Source organism: Alexandromys fortis, unplaced genomic scaffold (genome assembly GCF_014885135.2).
Source record: "Alexandromys fortis isolate MF-2015 unplaced genomic scaffold, M_Fortis_MF-2015_v1.1 scaffold_150, whole genome shotgun sequence".
Classification (NCBI taxonomy): domain Eukaryota; kingdom Metazoa; phylum Chordata; class Mammalia; order Rodentia; family Cricetidae; genus Alexandromys; species Alexandromys fortis.
The window spans coordinates 1182530-1203162 of record NW_026068027.1 but is presented as its reverse complement, the minus strand read 5'-3'; the positions used below and the strand labels follow the sequence as shown (position 1 = coordinate 1203162).

The window sequence follows — 20633 nt, the reverse complement described above, 5'->3', positions numbered from 1 at the left end:
CGCTTTCCGACGGCCCGGGAACGTGCGCTCTTCCGCTCTGTAGATAAGATTTATGGGTGTCAGAGCGGTGCAAGCGGGGCGCTGAGGAAACCCCAGCTCGGGGGAGATCCTGGGTCGCGGGCCGCTCGGGTGCTGCAGGAGGGGAGAGGGCGGCACGAAGTCTCTGCGGCGACTTGAGCTTCAGTGGCAGGCGAGAAGACGCAATATATATGGAGAGAGGAGGAAAATGCGACGAAATTAGCGGTAGTCATAGTTTAGGTAGCTCAACCACTCGTGTTTTTTAAAAAAAGATTTATTTATTTATTTATTTATTTATTTATTTATTTATTTATTTATTTATTATGCATACAATATTCTGTGTATGTCTGCAGGCCTGAAGAGGGCACCAGACCTCATTACAGATGGTTGTGAGCCACCACGTGGTTGCTGGGAATTGAACTCAGGACCTTTGGAAGGCAATGCTCTTAACCGCTGAGCCATCTCTCCAGCCCCAACCACTCGTGTTTTTAAGAAAAAGAAAAACTTTTAAAAGGTAAAGGAGCTGGGATTGGTGGCACATGCCTCCTCTCCTTGCATTTGTGAGGTAGAGAGGCAGGGGGATCGGGAGTTCAAAACCAGCCTCAGCTACATAGCAAGTTCCTGGGCTATGTGAGAACCTGTCCCAAAAGGAAACAACAAAACCCCAAATAGTAAGGGAGTGGGGTGTATTGGTCAGGTTTTCTTTCGTTAAATTTTCAGAGCTGTACTGCGTGACCAGACTTTTGGTTGTGGTTACCACACGTAATCATTAAGTTATATTTTGAGCGTTTGAATTTCGATACACAGTTTCTCTGTAGCTTTGGAACCTGTCCTGGAACTAGCTCTTGTATACCAGGCTGGCCTTGAACTCACAGAGATCCCCCTGCCTCTGCCTCCCAAGTGCTGGGATTAAAGGCGCGCCCCACCACTGCCTGGCTTTCAAGTTGTTTTTGAACAGGTGGTTTAAGGCGAATCAAGAATCAGATTACTTCTCATTTCTCCTTCCTGTTGCCCTCTGTCCTAATCCTTTTCTCTCCCTCTCCCCAACACTCTCAGATCAATATATAACCCACACTGGCCTGGAACTCTATAGCCCAGTCTGCCTTTGAACCTAAGATACTGTTTTAGCCTCCCAAGTGCTAGATTACAAACATGTAATGCCTCGCATTCTTTAGGGAATGCTGGAATCAGACACGCATGCACTTGGATTCTGTGTTCCTTTGTCTCACAGGTTACTTTGAAAGCCTGTATCTCTAGGTCTCTGATACTCTCTCAAGGTACAAGGTCATTCTATGAACTTTCTATTCTTGTGCCTTGCCTCCCGAGTGATGGGATTACAGATGTGTACCAGTACATCTGGCTTTGCCTTCTAGGATTTCTGCAAGGATTTTGCTTGTCTGTTTTGAGACACACTCTCACTATGTAGTAGTTCTGGCTATCCTGAAATTTCCTATGTAAATTTCCTATGCAGATGCTGGCCTGTAACTCAGGAATCCACCTGCCTTGCCTCCCGAGTGCTGGGATTAAAGGCGTGCACCACCACCCGAGATTAAGAATTTTTTTTTTTTTTAAACAGGGTCTCTCACACTGTAGCTCAAGCTGGCCTCGGAATCAAAACAACTTGAGGAGGAAAGAATTTATTTGGCTTAGTGTCCAGATGAACAGACACCGTGAGGATGCTGCTTTCAGGGCTCACATTCAACACCTTTCTTGCACCCTTCCTGGACTTCTTGCCCAGTGCTGTTATCACCCACAGTGGGCCAGGCCCTACCCCATAAATCATTAGTCAAGAAAGTAATCCTAGGGCTAGAGAGCTGATTCAGAATTTAAAAACACTTGTTCTTGGAGAAGACCTGGGTTTGATTCCTAGCACCTACAGGCACCTGTAACTCTAGTTTCAGGTAATTGAATGGGCCACGAGGCACCAGACATACATGTGGTATACATATATACACTTATGAGAAGCAAAATGAAAGTATGTAGTGTTTGGTTGGTTGTTTTTTTTTTTTTTCCTTTTTTGTTTTTTGAGATAGGGTTTCTCTGTGTAACAACCCTTGCTGTCCTGGAACTTGCTCTGCAGGCCAGGCTGGCTTTGAACTTACATTGATCTGCCTGCCTCTGTTTCCCAAGTGCTAGGATTAAAGGGAAGTAAGTAGGTTTTTTTTTAATATTTATTATGTATACAATATTCTGTGTGTATGTCTGCAGGCCTGAAGAGGGCACCAGACCTCATTACAGATGGTTGTAAGCCACCATGTGGTTGCCGGGAATTGAACTCAGGACCTTTGGAAGAGCAGGCAATGCTCTTAACCGCTGAGCCATCTCTCTAGCCCCTGTTTGTTTGTTTTTGTTTTGTTTTTTTGTTTTTCGAGACAGGGTTTCTCTGTAGCTTTGGTGCCCGTCCGGGAACGAGCTCTTGTAGACCAGGCTGGCCTCGAACTCCCAGAGATCTGCCTGCCTCTGCCTCCCAAGTGCTGGGATCAAAGGCCTGTGCCACCACCACCCATTGTGTTTGTTTTTTGTTTTTAAAGGCAGGGTTTCTCTAGCTTTTTTTAGAGGTTGTCCTAGAACTAGCTCTTGTAGAACAGGCTGGCCTCGAACTCCCAAAGATCCGCCTGCCTCTGCCTCTGGAATGCTGGGATTAAAGGTATGTGCCGCCACCACCAACCAGCAAGTAAGTAGTTTTTTAAAGAAAAGAACCCCACAGATTTATGTCCAAATAATATTATGGGGTCTTTTTTTATTTTTATTTATTTATTTTTTTGAGGGTCTCACTATGTAGCTCTGACTGTCCTGGAACTCATTATGTACAGTGGGCTATTCTCTAACTCACAGAAATCCACCGGCTTTTGCCTCCGTAGTGCTGAGATTAAAGCTCACACTTTAATCTACACATGGGTATTACAAAAATTTTAAACTACTATTGTGATAGCTATACAGACAGAAACAGATCAACTACAGTGTTTGGGTGAACGATGACAATGATATGGACCAAGCGGAAGCAGTAGAAATGAATAGCCAGATTCTGAATTTAAAAGTGGAGGGAACATTATTTGCAAATGGATTAGATGCAAGGTGTAAAAGAAAAAGAGTTTTAAGAATGGTATCATGGGGGATATGGCTCAGTGGTTAAGAGCACTCTCTATTCTTGCAGAGTTCCTGGGTTCTGTCCCAGCACCAATATGTCAGCGGAGCTGTCTAACTCCAGTTCCAGAGGGTTTTGATGCCCCCTTGCTGTAGGACAATGGTCTGTACTCTGTCACTTGTATTTTAAATAAATGGTGATTGGCCAGTAGCCAGGCAGGAAGTATAGGCGGGGCAACAAGAATTTGGGGAAGAGGGAAGTTTCAGTCTGCAGTCGTCACCCAGACACAGAGCAAACAAGAAGTGACTGCTTCGCCGAAAAAGGTACCAAGCCACGTGGCAAACACAGACAAGAATTATGGGTTAATATAAGTTATAAGAGTTAATTATAAGCCTGAGCTAATAGGCCAATCAGTTTATGATTAATGTAGACCTCTGTGTGTTTCTTTGGGACTTGACGACTGCGGGAACCAGGCAGGACAGAAAATTCAGTCAACACTTCCTCGTCTGGGGCTGGAGAGATGGCTCAGAGGTTAAGAGCACTGGATGCTCTTTCCAGAGGTCCTGAGTTCAATTCCCAGCAACCACATAGTGGCTCACAACCATCTGTACTGAGATCTGGCGCTCTGTTCTTACGTGCGGGCATACATCGAGGCAGAATATTGTATAAATAAATAAATCTTTAAAAAAAAAACAACACTCCCTCCTCTGGCCTCCACGGGCACCACGTGCACATGATGTACATATGCACACATAATGTACATACACGCACTCGATGTACATACACACACATGCACACGGTATACGTACACACATGCAGGCAAAATACTAATACACATGCAATTTTTTTTCTTCAGGACAAGGTTTTTCTGTGTAGCCTTAGCTGTCCTGGAACTTGCTCTGTAGACCAGGCTGGCCTGGGTCTCATAAAATTTTTTTAAAGATTTATTATGTTTACAGTGTTCTACCTGAACACCAGAAGAGGGCACCAGATCTCATTACAGATGGTTGTGAGTAAGCATGTTGTTGCTGGAAATTGAACTCAGGTCCTCTGGAAGAGCAGCCACTGCTCTTAACCTCTCCCCAGTCCTTATACAATTTTGTGTGTGTGTGTATAACAGTATAACAGCCCAGCTGTCCAGGAACTCATTTGGTAGATCGGGCTGGCTTAAATCTTATAGATCAACTTGCCTCTGCCTCCAAGTTCTGGGATTTAAAGCATTTACTACCACACCAACCTAAAACCTTAAAAAGAAAATGACATTACAGTCAGAATTACTCCTATAAATCCAAGAGTTGGGAGACTGAAAAAGGATTACAAGTTCAGGAAGAAAAATCCAAAATAATAACGTAAAAGTAAATTTACAAAATTTTAAAATTGTGCCTCATGGGCTGGAGCGGGTGGTTCAGCCATTACAGGTAAGGCCGACACTTAAAAAGAGTGAAGATCATTTAAGTTTTATAAAAAAATTTCCAGAAATATTTTGATAAAATCAGACAAAGATCAAATTAGATTAGAAACTATTGTAAGTCAGCATCACTTATTAACTGATACCAAAGCTATCAGCAAAATATGAATCCTGAATTGTGAAAACTGGAGGTATCAGGACTGTCTGAAGCCAGACATGATGACTCGTGCCTATCATACCAACATTCGTCAAGGTAGGATCGTTCTGAGTTCATGGCCAGCCTACAGTGTGAGATGATGTGGGATTCCCGTCTGTATGCTGTGAACACCATTGGTTAATAAAGAAGCTACTTTGGACCTATTGTAGCACAGCCAATAACCACTTAGGGTAAGTGGGAATTCCAATCAGATAGAGGAGGAGAGAGTAGGTGGAGCCAGAGAGAAGCCAGGTAGCCACTTCAGGAGACACTGGATGGAACCTCACCAGTAGGCCACAACCATGTGGCGATACACAGATTAATAGAAATGTGTTAATTTAAGATTTAAGAGCTAGCCAATAAGAAGTGTGAGCTAATAGGCCAAGCAGTGTTATAATAATACAGCTTCTGTGTGATTATTCTGGGTCTGTGTGGCCGGAAACAAACGAGCAGCCTCCGTCTACAAAGGTACATGGAAATAAATAGAAAGTCAAGAATATTTTAAACTTACATTTACTTGTGCATGTGTGAGTGCACATGTACCACAATGGATTTGTACAAGTTAGACAACAGCTTTCAGTAGCTGGTTCTCTCCTTCTACCATGTGGTTAAGTGCCTTTACCCACTGAGCCATCTCACTTGTTCCCAAGGAGATATTCTGAAAGAGGATCAAGATATAAACACTAGCTTTATCAGATACCAAGGCATTTACTGTGACATACAAGACCGTAGTATAGTTCTGTAGTAGACTGCATGCTTAACATATGTGAGGCCCTAGTTCAGTCTCCAGTACAAAGAGAAAGCATTGCTGGGTGGTGGTGGTGCATACCTTCAATCCCAACACTCAGGAGGCTAATGTAGTCTACAGAGCCAATTCCAGGACAGTCAGGGCTACACAGAGAGACCCTGTCTCGAAAGCAACAACAAAGAAAGCATACTATTTATACTCATAAAGACAGATGGACACTGAATCATAGTAGCCTAGATCAGATCCACAAATATAGATGACTTTGTGACTCTGTGCCCTTTCGTGCAGAAAAGAAATAACGAACTTCTCACTGATTTTGAGAACTGGATATATATGAGAAAGATATAATTGAATCCTTACCACAAATCTATTCCCAGTCCATTATAGAGTAAATATAAAAGGTTTTAAGATATAATTTAGAAGAATAGACCCATGAATTCAAGACAGAGAAGTATTTATTTTTGCTCTTTGAAACAGGTTGTCTCTATCTGTAGTCCTTCCTGGCCAGGAATCCTCTGGCCCTCTTCCTCTGCTTCTGGATTCTAGTCTGGTATAAATGCAAGTGAGGAGCATTTAATACTCATTCCAACTATTAGGTGAAAAGACGGATACATTTGGCAACATTTGTTCATCAAAAGACAAGCCACCAGATGGGGATATAGGTCAGTCAGTAGAGTGTTTGCCTAATATTTACAAAGCACTGGGATCAATCCCTGGTACCACATAAACCGTTTGGTGGTACAAGACTGGGACGGGAGGATCGTCTTGGATACCTAGTGTTTGAGGCCAGCTGGACTCTGCATGACCCTGTCTAAGGAGGACCACCGCTGTGAAGAAGAATCTGGGACTAGGGAGATGGCCCAGCCAGTAGAGTGCGTCCACACACGCATGTATTGACTTTATCAATACCCAGTACCCACGTGAAACAATGCTGGGCACAGTAGCATGGATTCGTAACCCTAGTTTTGGAGATGGAGACAGGGAGATCCCTGGAGATCCCTGACCAGTTAGGGCCAGCAGAACTGGCAAGCTTTAGCCCAATGAGAGACCTCTTCTCAAAACAGGTGGATGGCTCCTGAGGGGTGACACCCAAGGTTCTTTTCTGGCAGGCACATACAGCGCACACACAGACGCATGGCTAACAACAAGATGTGATCAGGATGAGGCCCCAGGTCCAATCCCCTGTGCTGCAAAGAGAAAGGAAAGATAATGCTTCAGTATACTTATCCTTATTTAAAGATGTGTCCAGGATGCATAAAGAACCACACAGGAACAAGAAAAACAAAAGAGAAAGCCTTAACAATAAAGTTACAACCGTGAACTAGAGGTTGGAACCAACACTGCACAAAAGAAATCTGCAAGGTCAACAAACAGGAGAAAAGTTCCTCAATTTCATTTGCAGTGATGGAAATGCAAATTCCAGCCACAATAAGTAGCATTGTCCGCACCAGAGCTGCTAAAATTAAAGCCTGAAAACACGGAATGTTGATTGGGACACAACAAAGAGACTCATCTACACGGATAATGAGGCGACTAGTGGTTAAACGTTCTGTTTTTCAACACAACTGTCCCAGATTGCCCTCAAATTTAGTTGTTTCCTGACTCTGAGCGAGTTCCAGAACAACCAGAGCTATACAGTTAGACCTGTGACAGAAATTCATGATGGCCTGGCGCCAGAGGGTCAGCAAGTAACCGCTAGCCATGACACCCCACCCCCAGCCCCCGCTGGACCACACCTGGCCTAGCTCCTTTGTGTTACAGATACCTTTTGTTGCCCTATGTGAATCTCTGAGAGTTTCCCATGGATACAAAGCCTATGCAAAACTTGGTCAGAGGAAACCCAGAAAACCAAGGTACCTCATGAATCAGGTATTTGCACCTGGCATTGTGTTTTTGGAAACTTCAATTTGTTTTGATATGGAAATCCACTAGCTAAAGTGTAAACATTACACTTTATTTTAAAATTGCCATAGGCCTAAGGGAAAGGGCTTCAGTCCACAGAGACTGGGGACCCCTGTGGTTGCAAAGGTTAAGTTTATTCTCAAAGTGTCTCTGAGTCTTCATTCCATGGACCTGTGTGAACCCACACACCTGCACTGCATTACCTGTAACAGAGAGACCATATATATATATCAAGGAAGTAATTTTTATAAAAGTCATTATACTGCCCTCTACTGGTGAGGAATGAGACCTATAATTGGGTGGGAAGCGGTGTCTTTTGAACTACATTCAAAGCTGTTTTCATATGGAGATCACACAATGTGGGTACTCTTACTCTCCCTCTAAATCCTCACTGTATTTTATGCTTTGCTATCTCTATAGTTCTGTCTTACATTCAAAATAAGAATGGCCTTAAAAGCATTTGATTCGGTGCTGGAAAGACAGCTCAGCAGCTAAGAACACGTATTACTCTCGCAGAGGACCAGAGTTTAGTTCCTGGCACCTACATCAGCTGGCTCACAACTGCCGGTTCCAAGGGATCTGATGCCCTCTACTGACTTCTGCAGGCACCTGCATGCATGTGGCACACATAAACTCAGGCAGATACACACATATACACATAAATAAAAAGTAAACATAAATCTTTAAAAAAGAAGAGATTAAAAAAAAAACCATTGAATTAAACACCCCTACATGACAGAAGTTGTAGCAAATTAAACAGTCTTCCTTAATTTGTAGTAAACCTTATATTCATTATTTATTTATTTATTTTTTTAAATACTCATTTATTATGTATACAATATTCTGTCTGTGTGTATGCCTGCAGGCCAGAAGAGGGCACCAGACCTCATTACAGATGGTTGTGAGCCACCATGTGGTGGCTGGGAATTGAACTCAGGACCTTTGGAAGAGCAGGCAATGCTCTTAACCTCTGAGCCATCTCTGCAGCCCTCATTGTTCATTTATATTTTGAAGTAGGAACTCATGTGGTCTAGACTGGCCTTGAACTTTGTTTTAGTTTTTCGAGACAAGGTTTCTATAGGCACTCTGAAATGTATGGGTATACATACATATAAATAAACAAATTGTACAAAACCAAGAAGGCCTATATCAATGGAAAGATAACCCAAATCCATAATAGGAAATTTCAATATCAAAAAGAAGTGGTTATGAGCATTGGTGACACACGCCTTTAATCCCAGCACTTGGAAGGCAGAGGCAGGCGGATCTCTGTGAGTTTGATGCCAGCCTGGTCTACAGAGCTAATTCCAGGACAGCTAGGGCTACTCGGAGAAATCCTGTCTCAAAAACAGACAGACAAGCAAGCAGACCTGTGTAGGGACTGGGAACATAGCCCAGTCAGGAGAGTGCTGGCTTAGCAGAGTGCAGCCCCCAGCTTTGAATAGAACCTTAGACTCTTATCCAATGCTAACAATCCCAGCACTCAGGAAGTAGAGCAGAGGATGAGAAATTCAAGGTCATCCTCAGCTACTTAGTGAATTCTTGGCCAGCCTTGAATATTTGAGACCCTTTCTCAAACAAGCAATTAGGGACTGGGGGACCGGCTCAGTTGGTAGTGTTTGCCATGCAAATATGAGGCCCGGAGTTAGGTTCTCCATCACCCAGATGAACTAGCCTAGCTAGGAGGTACACGTTTGCAATCTCATGCTGAGAAAGCAGAGGCAACATCCCTGGTGTTGAGATATGGCGCCAGAGGGACATTTGCAGCATCCCATAGCAGGCTAGGCACAAGCCACAGCGGGTGACAGAATTGGCCATTCAGAGAGAATGTGAGTGTGAAGTTTATTGAGAAGAAGGTGTTAGGAGGGTAGCAGTGGAGGGAGGGAAGGGAGAGATACAGAGAGGGAGAGAGGGAGGGAGGAGAGAAAAGAGAGGAGAGGGAGAAACTTGCCTGTTCAGAAGAATTGCGGGAAGAGAGGGCGGAGCTTTCTCTTAAAGGGACCTTTGCACCTGTGTACAGATTTGCGTACTTCCTTCCAGAAGCTAGGGCAGGCCAACATAGTGCCTGAATCCTAACACCTGGGGCTTGCTGGCCAACTAGTCTAACCCCATCAGTGATTTCCAGATTCAGTGAGAGACCTTGTCTTCAAACATTAAGATGGCTAGGAACAGTGGTGTCACACACCTTTAATTCCAGTACTTGTGGGGGTGGAGCAGGCACGTACTGGAGGATCTCTGTGAGTTCAAGGCCAGCCTGGTCTGCAAAGCAAGTTCCAAGACAGCCAGAGTTGTTTCACACAGAAACCTTGTCTCAAAACAAACAAAGTGGAAGGAGAGAACTGGCTCCCTCAAAAAGTAGTCTTATGTCTCTCACACATGCACAGTCACAGGCACACACCTGTGCGCTCTCTCTCTCTCCTCTCTCTCTCTCTCTCTCTCTCTCTCTCTCTCTCTCTCTCTCTCTCTCTGTCACATACATGCACAAGCAAACACACACAATACATGGATGGATGGAATAAATCTTAAAAAGAAGTCAAGGTCACACTCAACTACACACCTGATGAGGCCAGCGTGGGATACATGATCGTCCCTGAAGAGGCCTAACTTAACATTAGGGCAGCCACGACAGGCTACCGACTAACAATACTGGGACTAGGCCTCATCCTTACAATAACCAGGAAAAACCACAGACTGTGCCCTGCAGGGGACCAATCAGAATCAACACAAATAAGTACTAGATGCTCCAGAACATTAAAAATAGCTTATTTTAGCCGGGCGGTGGTGGTGCACGCTTTTAATCCCAGCACTGAGGAGTCAAAGGCAGGTGGATCTCTGTGAGTTTGAGGCTAGCCTAATCTTCAGAATCAGTTCTAGGATAAGATCCAAAGCTATGCAGAGAAACACTATCTCAAAAAATTCAAAAGAAAAAAAAAAAAAGAACTCCAGCTTCATAAAAAAAAAGAGTGAATTTTGAAAATGTTATATTAAGTGAAAATAAACATTCCAGAAGGCCACATAAATTGTCACATATATGGATCTTGCTTGACAATAAGTAAACCCAGACAGTATGTTTATGCTTATATCCATTTGCAGAAAAACTGTAAGATGAGTCTGGTGGCATCACCTATAATCCCAGTATCTAGTGAAAGACTCTTGAAGAGGTCCTTCTTTCGGGAGGCGACCTCCCCGACACCAAGGAACAGGCCGAGACCACAGGGATGCAAATCACAAGAGGTTTATTGGGTAAACACAGGTACCTGCGGGCAGCAAAGTCCTTCGGAGGACTTGCGCACCTGCTGACTGGAGGGCGGGCTTTTTATAGGGAAGAGCAAAAAGCAAGTTTACAGAAGCAGAAGCATGGTTATTGGTCGATCGGAATGAGGTGGGGGGCATGAATGGTTTCCTCTCCCAGCATGGGTGTCAGCAACAGTCATCCTGTTCCTATCTTATAGATATCCTGTTTTACAGTCAACCTGCTTTGCTGATGCCCTATCTTATTGATATCCTGCCTTGCAGTCATCCTATCTCGTAGACATCCTGCTCTCCCAAGCAAATGGGGATGTTCTGACGAGAGGAGGCTGGCTGCTGATCCTGAGAATTTTTCAAGCAAGCAGGACGTTCCCCCGGGAGCATGCTAGCTGCGGGTTTTGAGGAGGGGGTCTGTAGGGTCTTTCACTCGGAAGTGATGGGAGGATGATCAGGAGTTCAAGTAGCAAATTAGAGACCAGCCTGGCTTACGTAGGTCCTATCTCAACAAGAAAACAAGGCTATTTATACCTAACTACCTAACATGTATAATAGTATCTCGTTTACTGACTTTTCCTCTCTTTTTCTGGTGTTTGAGACAGTCTCTATGTAGTCCTGGTTGTCCTAGAGCTCTGAGTAGACCAGGTTGGCCTTGAACTCACAGAGATCTGCCTGCCTCTGCCTCCCAAATGTTAGGATTAAAGGCGTGCGCCACCAGCCATGTTCTGACTTTTATACCACATGTAATTTCAAATATATATAAAATGTCAAGTATCTATAAAAGCATGTTTAGTGCATACTTTTAGTCCTAGCACTTGGAAAACAGGAGCAGGTAGACCTCTGTGAGTTGGAGACCAGCCTGTTCTACTGGACCTCAGAAGGCAGCTGCACTCACTTTCATATACACCCCAACCACACACATATACATATAATCACAAATAAAATAAAATGTAAAAACTTTTATATATGGCATAGAAAAATTATAGAGAAGCAGACACGTATTTCCTAGAGCAGTTAAAATCACGGGGCCAGGGCTGAAGAGATGGCTCAGTAGCTAAGAGCACTGCCTGCTCTTCCAAAGGTCCTGAGTTCAATTCCCAGCAACCACATGGTGGCTCACAACCATCTGTAATGAGGTCTGGTGCCCTCTTCTGGCCTACAGGCATACACACAGACAGAATATTGTATACAGAATAAATAAATTAAAAAAAAATCACGGGGCCAGATGATAGAATGGTAGTTGCCTGGGACAATTAGCCCTGGGGAGGGGATTGTTGTTTAATGGGTATAGGGTTTCAGTTTTATAAAATGAAGCTAAGATGTATACCTATAATGTCAGCACTCAATAAATTGAGTCAGGAGGATCAAGAGTACAGCTAGCCGAGTGGTGGTAGCTCATACCTCTAATCCCAGCACTGGGGAGGTGGGGACAGGCAGATGTCTGTAAGTTTGAGGCCAGTACGGTCTACAAATCGAGTTTTAGGACAACCAGGGCCACCCAGGGTAACCCTGTCTCAAAAAAAAAACACAAAACAAAACAAAGTGTTCAAGGTTGGGGCTGCAGAGTTGGCTCAGCAGTCAGGAGCACTTACTGATCTAGCAGAGGATGCAGGTTTGGTTCCCATAACATAAATAGTGGCGAGCCACCCTCTGTACTCCCATCCCAGGGAATCCCTTGATCTCTTCCGGCTTCTGTAGGGACTAGCCACACATGTGATGATTATACATACATTCAGGCAAAACTCATAAAATACAATAAATACATCATTAAGAATTCAAGATCAGTTTGAGTTATTTTTAATTTATATCTGTTTTCTCTGTACGAGTGTTGTCTGCAAGTGTGGGTCACAGGTGTCATTTGTGCCTAGTGTCCATGGAGGCCAGAAGTGGGACCCCAGGGACTGGTGGTACAGATGATGGTGAGCAGCCATGTATGCTGGGATTGAACTTGGGTCCTCTGCAAGAGTAACAAGCAATCTTTTTATTCCCTCCCCCCCCCCTTTTTTTTTAATTAAATCACTGCTTGACCCATTAACTCTAGCTTTTAATTGGCTGACTCTTACATATAATTTTTTTAATTAATTAATTTATTTATTTATTAAAGATTTCTGTCTCTTCCCCGCCACTGCCTCCCATATCCCTCCCCCTCCCCCAGTCAACTCCCCCTCTCTCATCAGCCCTAAAGAGCAGACCGGGTTCCCTGCCCTGTGGGGAGTCCAAGGACCTCCCACCTCCTTCCAGGTCTAGTAAGGTGAACGTCCAAACAGCCTAGGCTCCTCTTTTTTTTTTTTTTTTTTTTTTTTTTTTTTTTTTTGGTTTTTCGAGACAGGGTTTCTTTGTGGCTTTGGAGCCTGTCCTGGCACTAGCTCTGTAGACCAGGCTGGTCTCGAACTCACAGAGATCCGCCTGCCTCTGCCTCCCGAGTGCTGGGATTAAAGGCGTGCGCCACCATCGCCCGGCATAGGCTCCTCTTTTTTAAAACAGTTTTCCACCTGTGAGTCCAGCTGTGGAGATCTGCTTCCTCCAGCCTCACTGGGGACCTAAACTCAGGTGCACATATCCAGACAACACAGACACATAATTAACTTATATTTCTTTATTTTTCAACAGGCTATCTCTACATAGCCCTGACTGTCCTGGAGTTCACTCTGTAGACCAGGCTGGCCTTCAGCTCACAGAGATCCACCTGCCTCTGCTTCCCAAGTGCTGTGATTAAAGGCGTGTACCATCACTACCGACTCCATACAAATAATTTCAAATAATAAAAACAAATCTTTAAAAAAAGTAAAAAACGGGCTGGAGAGATGGCTCAGTGGTTAAGAGCATTGCCTGCTCTTCCCAAGGTCCTGAGTTCAATTCCCAGCCACCACATGGTGGCTCACAACCATCTGTAATGAGGTCTGGTGTCCTTTTCTGCCAGGCAGGCATACATGCAGACAGAACACTACATAATAAATAAATACAATCTTCAAAAGGTTGCCAGTTGCCAAGTAAAACGATCTACCTGTCTCTGCCTCCCGAGTGTGGGGATTCAAGGATTCACCGAGTGAATGTGTCAAAAGAAGAGGTGAGGCTCAGAGGGGCTACAGCTTCCTGTGGTGTAGACAGATTTTCTTTTGGACAACAACTCACAAAAAAATAACACAGAGACTTATTATAAAAGCTCAGACTATAGAATTGTCTTGTCCCACCAGCTTTTTTTTTTTTTTTTTTTTTTTTACCTTCAAGACAGGGTTTGTCTGTGAAACAATCCTGGCTGTCCTGGAACTTTCTTTGTAGACCAGGCTGGCATCAAACCCACAGAGATTCGCCTGTCTCTGCCTCCCAAGTGCTGGGATTAAAGGTGTGCACTACCACCGCCTTGCCCTGCCAGCTCTTACAACTTAAATCAACCCATTTCTATTCATCTATGTGGTGCCACACGACTCATGACTTTTACCTCTCCTCCAGCATGTCTTGCTCTCCTCTTCATCTGGCTGGTGACTCTGCCTTCCTCCTTCCCAGAGCTTTCTCTGTCTAGAAGTTCCTGCTATACCTCCTCCCTGGCTATTGGCCATTTATCATTTTATTAAATCAACCACAGTGACATATCTTCACACAGTGTAAAGGAATATTCCACAACATTTCTGCATTTTTGGCCAAATAAAAAAGAAAGGTTTTAACTCTAACACAGTAAAACTATATACAATAAGAACAATTATCGGGTAAGAATTGCATTTATAGTGCCCAGTACATTTTAATTTGGCAAATTTAGAGAAAATACTTCATTATCTATTCATCTTAGTCCAAAGTTTTATATTTAATCCATTTTTGTCATAACTTGTATTATTTACTATCCTAAAGTTCTTTTTAGACTTTAAAACATCTTTTTTAGATAAAAAACTTAAGTTTTTATATTTCTCAGCCTTATAAACTTTATATCACCTATGTAAGCTTCTTCTTTGAATTTGGTAACAGGTGTAAAGGAAGACTGTTCTTTCGTTCCCCAGCTGCCCAGACCCAAATAATCACACAGAAACTATATTAGTTACAACACTGCTTGGACTATTAGCTCAGGTTAACCCATTTCTATTAATCTATGCATTACCATGAAGCTATTGCCTACCGCTAAGGTTCTGGCATCTTTTTCCTTTGGCAGATACATGGCATCTGCCTGATTCTGCCCTCTTTCTCCCTGCATTCAGTTTCATTTTCCCACCTTGCTTGATTCTTCCCTGCCTTAGGAAACAGCAGCTTCTTATTAACCAATGGTAATAAAATGTATTCACAGTATGCACAGGGTATCCTACATCAAAGAAAACTGTAAAACTATAGTTATCTAGTCTTCAGTCACCACCAGAGACCCAAGAAGGAGAAAATATTACTTAACAGAAGTGCAGAGAAGGCAACTTCCAAAACTATAGACTTTACAGAGACATCTAACTGCATAGACAGTCACCCTAAGGTTCTTCTGTAACATTGGGGTATCCATCTTTGCTCTACAGGCCTAGAATATCTGACAGACTGTTCTGTGAAGCAGTAATTTTAAAAAACTGTCCTACCTTGTCTTGGCAAAGTTCAGAAGATGTGGGCATCATGTTCTCTAGACTGCTTTCTATTGTCTGGGGGTGATGACATCTTTGGGAGGACCCTGAAAAAAGTGGAATAATGGTCAAGTCCTGGAAAAACAAGCCATAACATTTGCTGTCCAGGCTCTCTGCGATGGGAAAGCACAAGACTTTTCTCTGGGACTGGCTAGAACAGTCTGTGAGGCGGCACCATCTCAGCCAGCAATCTTGAAGCTGTTCTGGATGCAGAACTTCGAGGAAACTGCAACAGAGGCTCTCTGAAAGGCTGGCTCATCTGGGCCACTCGTTTTTATTGGTGTCTTATCCCCTTGCTTTAAAAACACACAAACTTTCAAAGGTAACATATGGATCTGCATTAACGCAAGTATGGACTGTGTGTTGTACACAAGCTAGTGAATAGTGAAAGATGATTTTTTTTTATTGTTTTATGCTTGACATCATTTGTCTTGTAGTCTCTTTAGGTTTATTTCTTTATGTCTATAGCCAGGACTTTCAGGGGTCTCCCCTGATCAAATCTGATCTCCAGCAATCTTGAATAAATCCACAGCCTTTTGTTTTAGGTGGAAACAAAAGCATAATCTCTTCCTGAATGTAATATATTTTTTTACTTCCATTTTGAAGTTGACACTTTAAAAACATTTAGGCTGGTTTAATTCAGCAGTTTCTACACCCAGTGTCTCTCGGCAGCTATTGGTCACTCATCAGCAATCAAAAAACTTAAAGCTAACAAGGTGCCACATAGGATCCAGACATTCTGTGTATTTTTCATCTGTATGTGGCTTATCCTTTTTATATTATTTATTTTATCTCAAAGAGTTTACTATGTTTTTTCTGCAGCTGTCTATATACATTTTCTTTTGTTTTTAAGCCTTTGCAGATGTTTTTAAACACACTGTCATCGATTTAGAGGTTTTTTTTTTCTATCTGGATCTGCCTTTACTGAGTATCTGCAATGTTCTCCGATTGTGAGATGAATCTTTTTTTTTTTTTTTTCAAGACAGGGTTTCTCTGTAGCTTTGGAGTCTGTCCTGGAACTTGCTCTGTAGACCAGGCTGGCCTTGAACTCACAGAGATCCAGCTGCCTCTGCCTCCAGAGTACTGGGATTAAAGGTGTGCATCATCACTTTTAATAAGAGAGGAATCTTTAACTGCTATGTCAGCCACCAGTGGGGTTCACCTTAGTGCATGGTTCTGGTGACTGGCTCCGGTCTGCAGGCTGCCTCTGTGTGCCGAATCTGCCTATAAGACCTTGGTCACTAAGAAGCTGCATTTGACTCCATGTTTTGAACATTTTTTTTTTTTAAATTTTCAGACCTTATGTGGATATACATGGCCTGACATTGGGTGCCATGTGTGGTCAGATTTTAATTTGGGCCATTAGTTCACAAAAACGACACAGAGACTTATTATTATGAAAGCTTGGCCTTACCTTAGGCATGTTTCTGACTAGGTTAATTTATAACTTAAATTCCACACATTCATTACCTCAACTCCATTCTACCCATCCTGGTTATTCCAGTGCTGCCTTTCTTCTTTCCAGAGTTCTCTCTGTCCAGAAGTCTTGCCTACACGTCCTGCCTAGCTATTGGCCATTTAGCTTTTTATTATGTCAATCCTAGTGACACATCTGTGTTGTATACCCATGACATCTGCACACTGTGTGAAGGAATATTCCACAACACTGTGGCCTGAATGTAAATGTTGATAGTGTGCAGAATACAGCAACTGCAGCTTCTTCTTCCAGGGTGTTTGCTGTGCTAGCTCACTACAGAGACCTCCTAGGGAGGCCAGCTAACTCCTCCCCCTGTGCTGCACTGTAGACTGCCCTGGCGGGTCTGTTAGTCTAGGGGTTGTAACCCACCTGGTAGGTCAGTTATTCCAGGGTCCCAGAGAGGCGCTATCTGAAAAGACATGGGCTGGAGAGAGGAAGAAGGCAAGCAAGGTGTTGTCAAAGCCTCCATTTATTAGCATCATGGTTGCGGCTTATATAGCCCCTGGATGAGGAATTTGGGTTGGGATGGGGAGCAGGGGCATGACCAGGGCAGGAAGGGATCTTGCAGCAATAGTCGAGGTTGTAGGTTAGGAGGTTACGACAGGTCAGGTCACGATTCCTTGGTCAGGAGGTCACAAGTTGACACACCTAGTTCTCTATGCAAGCAGAATCCTTCCTTTTGTGATTCCAACCACAAACAGTTCTCTAGATAGTTGGAATGTGGGGCGGGTTCCGCTAACAGATAGCTTTCAATATAGTTGGGTGTGGGGTGGGCTCTGCCAACAAACAGTTCTTAATACCATTGGGGTGTGGTGATCTCTACAAACTCCCCAGGACAATGGTCCCTGCAATACTTTTTGGGGGAAATGGCTCCTGACATATCCCCCTTCCTTTTATAAAGGCAGGCAGCTATCAAGTGGAGGGCACCCAGTCAGAGTCCAACCATGGTGTCAGATCTAAAGGAGAAGGGACTGGGACAAGGAGGGACCCTCCTCTCGAGTGGTGGAGCAATTGACCTCTCCTGGGAACAGAGGGGTGCCTTACGAGTAGCATAGTTATTATTTTATATCTATATTTTTGATTTTGACCTTAATGATGGCCTGCGATGAGGGCACCTGTCTTAGGTCGAGTGGGGACCAGGTCTTTTCCCCCTTACTCATCCTCGGGTTCCCAGGGCCTTGTCTTAGGTTGGGGGAGGTCCTGCCACAAGTTGCCCATCCTTGGAGCTCCTCAAAAAGGTATCTAGCGCCAGGCGATGGTGGCGCACGCCTTTAATCCCAGCACTTGGGAGGCAGAGGCAGGCAAATCTCTGTGAGTTCGAGACCAGCCTGGTCTACAGAGCTAGTTCCAGGACAGGCTCCAAAGCCACAGAGAAACCCTGTCTCGAAAAAAAAAAGGTATCTAAAGTAAGCAGGTCTTTGACCGCAGGATTCCCTGTCTTAGGCTATGTGGAGGGCTATCCTCGTCCTGACATGCCATGTTGAGCCCGCCTGTACGGCCTCTGTATGATGTGCTGTTCAGGGGAGGGTTCCACAATATTCCATCGTTGGGCCTCTGCGTGAATCATTAATGAAAAGACTGCAAGGAGCTCCTCAAATAAAAGATATTACGTATAGTTTGAGTAAAGATATACTTTGGGCACCAATAATGCCATCTCTGGACAAGAAGAAAGGGCACCTTCCAAACCCAGTATACACCTTTTAGTCTGGTCCATGGTAATACTCCTTCCTAAATGCCTGCTCCAACATAAGATTACAAGTGCTGCCTGCCAAACATTTTTTTCCAGGGATTCCAGGACCTAAAGGGTTTGGGATGAGTAGCAAGGGTGGAAAACTGGAGAGCAGCTGCAGGTTGCTCTGTCTCTGGAGCTCTGAGGTCCTCCATGGAGCCTCGAGTGTCCAGGCGATGGTAATGAACAGCTATGGAATCCTTTGTTATTTCGTCAATCTGGGTCTTAATAAAGCGGGTTAGTTTTTTAAAGGCCCAAGGGCCGAAGGATAATAGCAGTAATAGTCCCACAAGAGGGCCCAATAAACTAGGCAAAAGTGTGGACAGCCAGGGGGAAGTGGAGAACCAGTTTTGGTACCAAGACTCCTGCTTTTCTCTGTTTCTTTTTCTTTCTTCTAAACTGTTTTTTACTTTTTGTATGCTATCCTGTACTAGGCCTGTTTTATCTGAATAAAAGCAATATTCTTCTTTAAGGGCAACACAAAGTCCCCCTTCTTTAAGAAAAACCAGGTCAAGGCCTCTTCTATTCTGCAGAACCACCTCTGACAGAGAGTAAATGAATCTTTTAAGTTTTCCAGACCCTTTTGTAATTTCTGGATGTCTCTGTCCACCGCCAGTCTAAGTCAGGCATATTGCTGTTGGGAGGTGATAAGAGAGGCAATCCCTGTTCCTGCACCTGTGGCTCCTAATCCCAAAATAACAGCCAAGGTAATGGCTGAAATAGGTTCCCTCTTGTATCAGGGCATAGTAGCGTCCTGTTCCCAAAAGTGGAGGAGATCCTCTGACTCCTGTATCGTCAGACAAGGTACCAACCGCACGAGCACACAATAATCTTCATTGATCAAAAAGTTATTGGTAACTATATAAGTGGTGAGGCCCAAGGCACAGGCAAAATAGAATCCTTCAGGTGCAGAAATATAAGAAAAAGAAATATTAACAATAAATGTCTGATTGCAGGTATACTGCAATGGTTGAGGGAAGCGCAAGGCTGGTCCCCTAAGGCATAATCCTATGCCAGAGACCTGGCTTATTGTAAGACCTTCACCATTAACAAGGGATGCCACCTTAAATGCCTTGTATCATTAGTAAAATTGGGGGAGCCAAAAGCAGCCACACCCTCATAAAAGGGGGGCTTTGGTGAAAAGCAAACCCAGCATTCCTCATATAGGGAATCATTAATAGCATGTAAAGCATCTATAGAAGCATTGACCATAGATAGAATAAGATCAGCAGAAGAGGGAGGTCCTTGGGGCAAGGTGGGTTGAAAGGGAGGGGCCATTACAGAGGAATTATTGGTCGGAGTTTGTTTGTGAGATGAAGGACGACCAAGTTGCTCGCTGGTCAGAAAATGTAATGCCTTATTAGGGCCTACCGCGTGCACTGAGGTTCAAGGTTGTGGCTAGCTGGCGCCACTTCATTAGAGCACACACCACCCACTCGACCCCAGATTTTCTGTTCTTGTGTTTGTGTGTATTCTTTCTTCATTCCCTTGTCACCTCAGTCAGGTTCCAGGATCCCAATCCACAGGCCGGGCACCACCCAAGTGCGTGGATTAAAGCTGTGCACCACCACATCTGGTATTTTATTACGATGTTGGTATTCTTGTAGACCGAGGATTGACCAGAGTCATGGATGTGCTAAGGCAAGCTCTAAGTTATACTCTCAGCTCTGGAGAACAAAACAAAACAAGCGTTTATTTGTTTTTATGTGTATGTGTATGACTGACTTCACGTATGAATGTTCACTGGGGGCCCTGGTACCTGCAGTGACCAGAAGAGGGGGCCAGATCCCTTGGAACTGAAGTTACAAATGGTTCTGAGCTACCATGTAAGTGCTGGGAACCAAACCCAGGTCCTCTGCAAGAGCATCAGGTACTCTTTACCATTGAGCCATCGCTCCAGCGCCTGTAAAAATCTTTTATAGTGCTATTTGTTTTTATATACATTAAGAAGCTTTGGAAGAATATGTACAGTGAGCCACACTGAGGCCTTGGATGGGGCTGAAGGACGATAGATGAGATGAAAATGAAAAGCTCTACTCTGTATTTGCTTTGGACGTGTGTTTGTGTTACCAACTCAAAATAGCGAATTACAAGAGGCAAAAATCTTTTTAAGAGCTGGGCAGTGGCTGGGCTGTGGTGGCGCACGCCTTTAATCCTAGCACTTGGGAGGCAGAGGCACGCGGATCTCTGGGAGTTCGAGGCCAGCCTGGTCTACAAGAGCTAGTTCCAGGACAGGTTCCA

The 20633-nt window shown here is 43.9% G+C and overlaps 1 long non-coding RNA gene across 1 annotated transcript; it reads left to right on the top strand.

Moving 5' to 3' along the window:
- Positions 1 to 9: 9 nt before the first annotated feature.
- On the top strand, positions 10 to 3751 carry LOC126514880 (uncharacterized). The gene is made up of 3 exons (XR_007595699.1): positions 10 to 258; positions 372 to 532; positions 3173 to 3751. It is a non-coding gene; the product is annotated as an uncharacterized lncRNA (long non-coding RNA).
- Positions 3752 to 20633: the final 16882 nt, after the last annotated feature.